Source organism: Magnolia sinica, chromosome 17, assembly GCF_029962835.1.
Source record: "Magnolia sinica isolate HGM2019 chromosome 17, MsV1, whole genome shotgun sequence".
Taxonomy (NCBI): Eukaryota; Viridiplantae; Streptophyta; class Magnoliopsida; order Magnoliales; family Magnoliaceae; genus Magnolia; species Magnolia sinica.
In genome coordinates this window covers 62552316-62558315 of record NC_080589.1, presented here as the reverse complement: position 1 = coordinate 62558315, position 6000 = coordinate 62552316, and positions in this window count along the sequence as shown.

Here is a 6000-nt window from a genome sequence, read left to right as displayed (position 1 = left end):
GACTCATCAGAACAATTAGTATCACCAGAAATGGTCCCCTGATCATATGAATGGTATAGATAATTGAAAACTAGCCCCTTTACATTACCGATGTCGATCATTGAATACGGGTCTAGTCATATGAACTACCAAGTTATAACGAAAGACTTTTGAATGTGGGTATGCTTTCACATGACCTATACATCAATCGGAGGGCCGTCTATCAAACATGACACACCACATTAGAGCTGTACACGAGCAGAGTATACTCGGTTACTCGCTCGACTCGACTCGACTCGTCATGAGTTTGAGTCGAGCACAAGCGGGTTTTGTATACTCGTTTTTATTTCGAGTAGAGTACGAGTTGGGCAGTATTCGACTCGGTACTCGACTCGTACACGAGTGTGTATATATCCACCTCAAAAACAAAAAACCCTACGCCCCCTTTTTCTAGTCGTTTTCACAGCAGCTCGCCCGTTTGAAACCCAAATACCTTCCCTCCCAGTGCCCATTCGAAAAAACTCAAATACTCTCTCTCTCTCTCTCTCTCTCTCTCTCTCTCTCTCTCTCTCTCTCTCTCTCTCTCTCCTCTCGTTCCCCTGTGACCCTGCCCGGTGCTGTTGTTCACACCCTAAGTGCAGGGTTGTGATGTAGTAATAAACTCGGTAAGACCGAGGTCGAATCCACAGGGACTGAAACCTGTACGTTATCTGAAAATAACCAGATCTAGAACTAGGCCAAGATGAAATCTAAACCAATTGTGATTTGAGGAATAATGGTGAAATATTAATCTAAACTTAAAAAATTCAGAGAAAGGGAACTAGGGATTCAGAGGATCCACTTGTAGAGATCAGGGAGATCTTATGCCTGCTTCATGGATATTATACTGAACTTATTTAATATAGTTTTCAAGAGATGAAAGGTATAAGAATTAGGTATGATTCCATCACAAATCCATGCCTAAGAGACAAGGTAAACAACAGAACTTAGAGCAATCCATAACCAACTAAAAGATGTATGAGTGTTAGGAAGGATTCCATCATCCAACCATGTCTATGAGACGATGGCGAACAACAGGGTTTTCAAACATCAAAATAAAAGGAAAGAAATTATTCAAGCCATCACAGATCTACTGTAATTTAAATCACAACAAACCATTAATGACTAAAAGAATTTCTTAAATTAAAACAAAGTCAATCAGTTCAGTTCAAATCAAACCTGTAGAAGCTCCCATCACGCCACAAGCTTCACCTCTTAGCCCTAGCTAAGGGATTTAGCCTAACATAATCATAGGAAAAAGAAGAAAAATAAAGAAAAAATACATAAAAATTCCAAACACTTCTCTCTCCGCCTCTCTCTCTCTCTATCTGACGTCCCCTATTCAAGCATACCCTCTTCTCCACGTTTGGAACTCTTTTTATAGCTTTTGGAGTGGTGGAAATCGGATTTGGGAAGCTATCGTACGCGTAGCGAAAGCCTTTTCGCAGCCAAGTTCGGGGCTTCATAACTCTCGCGTTCCTTGCATTATTTCCGTAAAATCAGCGTTTCTTGAAAGTATTTTGGCTGGCCTACACGATGGACGGTTCAGATCTGCCATATGATCAAAGATGGTGGGCCACAACTGCCTGAAAAATCCGATTTCGCGGACGTGCGTAGCCTTTCGCATGTCCGGCGCTAACGTGATCGGTGGGCCCCACAGAGGTATTTTCAAGGAAATCCACCTCGTCCATTAGATTCAGGATGAAATTTCAGTCAAGAATGGGTGGTTTTGAACGTCCATTGACGAGGCCTAGAGAAGAAATCACCTCAAAAATCGTTTTGAATGTTGCAGGACCGCCAGTTTGTGGCCTCTGTATCGCGCACGTGTGCTTGCATGGGTCCAAAAGTTCAGTAAGGTTTTGTAGTAGTCGAGGCCCTCTACACGATGGACGGTTTGGATTGTCCACTGGGACAATGTGTGGGGCCCACTAGTGTCCGCAAAAAGGGACAGCGTCCGTCCGTTTTGCTGCGTGAAACGGCAATTGCCATATTTGGGAAGGAGACGCGGGTCAGCGCTGCTGACCCGCGTTTGTTGGCTCGGTGCGGCTCGGGTCTACGTGTGCTGTGCACACACACGCGTAAAGTGGGACCCACCTTGCTTCTTTTGATAAATCCACATCGTCCATCTGGTTTTCTATCTAATTTAATGGGTTGAGACCAAAATTGGAGTATATCCAGATATCAGGCGGGCCAGAATTAATGGTTTATGGGCTGATCTGTCAGTTGGGGTGCTTCTATAGTGATCCGAGGGCTGAAATTTGATATGTACGGTTAATTTATGGCCCTCAGGCCATGTATGAAGTTTTGAGCCAATCAGATGGCGAGAACTATGTGATCTTGCATTTTTCACCATTATCGGGCCTCTTTAACGTGAATGGCTTGATTTTCTCGGATCCCTGGTGTGTAATTCCATCGATCTTGGTCCCCTGGAGTCCGTCCCTTGCCTTGGGTGTCATCAGAGCGTTAAATCCATGGTTTAAGCACCCTTTTTCAGTTCATGCTTGTAAATACACTCTGCATCACAAACACGATTAAATCAGGCTATTAAACGGTATCAATGATTGTAAATCCATGCAATAACTGGGTCTGATATGCAATATTTGACCCTCAACACAACCCCCAACCAGCATTTTGCTAGTCCCGAGCAAAATATGCGAAAAGTAAGTTGAGAATTACAGAACAATTTCTATAAACTCGAGTGATTTTTGTAGAATAATCCAGATATGAGAATTCTCAGATTCATGAATGTTGGATATTACTTTCTCCTAGACTCAAGCGCACGGTAAACTTCCTAATCAAGTTCAAAGTATTATTCCATTAATTAGAAAAAATTCTAATCATTGAGATCTATGAGCATACAGTATAATCTCAGCTTATCATCATTAAAATTCACTTCTCTATTTCAGGATATCACTGGTAACCAATAAAAAGATTCATGATAACCAAAACTTGCCTCACAGATCATCTTTTCATTCCTTCAGCTTTTGATTTTTCCATTAAAAGTGACACCAAGAAGGGGAATCAAATCCTCACCTACAGGGAGCAAACCTATGATGAAGACTGTACACCCAAATTTTTCACATATCATTTATAGGGAATTAAATCTACACCTATAGGGAGCAAACCTATGGTGTAGACCATTCGCCCAATCCTTTCAATTTCTCAGGTTGGTTCCCTTCAAGCTTAGTGAGTACCAAGTAAATCCTTCAATATCAAACTGAAACCTTAATGTGAAAGCGAGATGTGACATGTGAGATCATAACTCAATCATTATTTACAACTTCTAATTTTGGATTAACAATTCAAACTTAACTATGAAATCCAACAGATACTGAATCCAAGCGTCTTAAATTACCAACATCACGTATCTTGAAATTCCAAGTGCCGTAGATGACCGTCAAAATCCCTTCGAATTCACAAGAAAGTCCAGAAAAATTAAAAAAAATTCACAATTTTTGCTCAAGACCAAGAAAACCAAGAAAATACTGATTAGGAAACATAATCTCCCACCCCCAACCTAAAATCTACATTGTCCTCAATGTAAAAAAAATAAGCATGCAATGCACATGGGACAACAAAAATATAAGAGGAGTGATGGAAAGATAGTACCTGGATGGAGAATCAAGAGGCTTTCTCAAAAATATCAACGTAAAAGCGAGTCAGCACAAGAGAGAAATCAACAAAAGCAAAAATAAAATCACAAAACAGATCCTACCTATACCACTTTCGCAGGTGCTCTCGATTGCATTTAGCATATGTAACAAGCCTTTAAACCCCTAGGTTGCCCTTAGTGGACGAGTTGTAGTCTCGTGAGGGTTTGCAGCAATGTTACCCACAAACATTGAACTAACTAACTAGGAAAATGAAACAGAAAGAAAAGCTGAGTTGGCTCCCAGGAGCGCGAAGTTCACCGTCTATCCTAAAACAGAATAAAGGAAACTATCATATTCCTATGAAAACATGAAACCTACCTATACCTCCATTAGACTAGGAGATCAATCCTGGTAAACAGGATCAGTCAGAGGTATGGACATGTCCTCTGAATCAAATTTCTCGACAAATGGCTTTAAGCGATGTCCATTTACTTTAAACTCCTTGCCATTGTCGGGGTCTCTTATCTCGACGGCCCCATGAGAGTAAGCAGTGATAACAGTAAAAGGGCCGGTCCAACGAGATCGAAGCTTACCCGGAAAGAGATGTAATCGAGAGTTATACAAGAGGACTTTCTGGCCTGGCGTGAATGATTTTCATAAAATATGTTGGTCATGAAACGCCTTCATCTTGTCCTTGTAAATTCTCAAGTTCTCATAAGCGTCGTTTCGGATTTCTTCGAGTTCATTTAACTGAAGTTTGCGTAGCGAGCCAGCGTTGTCCAAATTGAAATTCAAACTTTTGATCGCCCAGTAGGCTCTATGTTCCAACTCCACAGGCAAGTGGCAAGCTTTCCCATAGACAAGTCTAAAGGGAGACATTCCAATAGGGGTTTTAAAAGCAGTACGGTACGCCCATAAGGCGTCGGTCAATCGAATTGACCAATCCTTACAGTCAGGGTTAACCGTTTTTTCCAAAATATATTTGATCTCCCTATTGAAAATCTCAACTTGCCCGCTTGTCTGTGGGTGGTATGGGGTGCTCACCTTATGAGAGATACCGTATTTCTTCATTAAACTCTCAAATGGTCTATTACAAAAGTGTGAGCCCCCATCACTAATGATAGCTCGAGGCGTTCCAAATCAAGAAAGGATGTTTTCTTTCAGGAATTTAATGACCGTGCGATGGTCATTAGTTCGACATGGAATCGCTTCGACCCATTTAGTGACATAGTCTACGGCAAGCAAAATATATAAATTTCCAAAAGATTGGGGGAATGGCCCCATGAAATCGATGCCCCAGCAATCAAATGCCTCGATGATAAGAATGGGGTTCAAAGGCATCATATTTCGACGGGACAACGCTCCCAATTTTTGACAACGCTCATAAGCTTTGTAAAACTCGTAAGTGTCCCTGAACATAGTGGGCTAGTAAAAGCCATACTGCAAAATCTTGGCTGTGGTCTTTTTAGGAGAAAAGTGACCACCACAGGCCTGTGAGTGACAAAAGGAGATGATACTTTGATGCTGGCACACATCTCCTCAGGATTTGGTCTGGGCAATATTTAAATAAATACGGATCATCCCAGAAAAAGTTACGTACCTTGGTGAAAAATTTCTTCTTATCTTGCGCAGTCCAATGTGTCGGTATGGAACTTGTGGCAAGATAATTAGCAATATCAGCGAACCAAGGTGAATGGGAGACTCTGAACAATTGTTCATCGGGGAACATGTCATTGATATGTGTTGTTTCAAGAGAATCAGAGGGATTAAGGCGAGAAAGATGGTCAGCCACTACATTCTCTACTCCCTTTTTATCTTTTATCTCTAGGTCAAAATCCTGGAGTAGGAGGATCCATCGTATCAAGCGGGGCTTAGCATCATTCTTAGACAGAAGATACTTAAGCGCTGCGTGATCAGTGTAAATAATGATCTTAGATCCAATCAAGTAGGACCTAAATTTGTCCAAGGCGAACACTACGGCTAATAGTTCTTTTTCCGTAGTCGAGTAGTTCACTTGGGCAGGATTTAGAGTCTTACTTACGTAATGAATAACGTAGGGTTTCTTATCTTTTCTCTGGCCTAGAACTGCCCCAAGAGCATAATCAGACGTGTCGCATATAAGTTCAAAAGGAATGCTCCAGTCAGGTGGCTGTATGATGGGTGCACTAGTCAATATGCCCTTAAGCTTAGTGAAAGCTTCCTGACATGGTTCAGTCCACTCGTATGGTGCATCCTTTTGAAGTAGATTACATAGAGGACGAGAGATGAGACTAAAGTCCTTTATGAATCTTCTGTAAAACCCGGCGTGTCCTAGGAAGGATCGCACGTCCCTTATGTTCTTGGGTGGAGGTAGGTTAGAGATAAGATCGATCTTTGCCTTATTCACCTC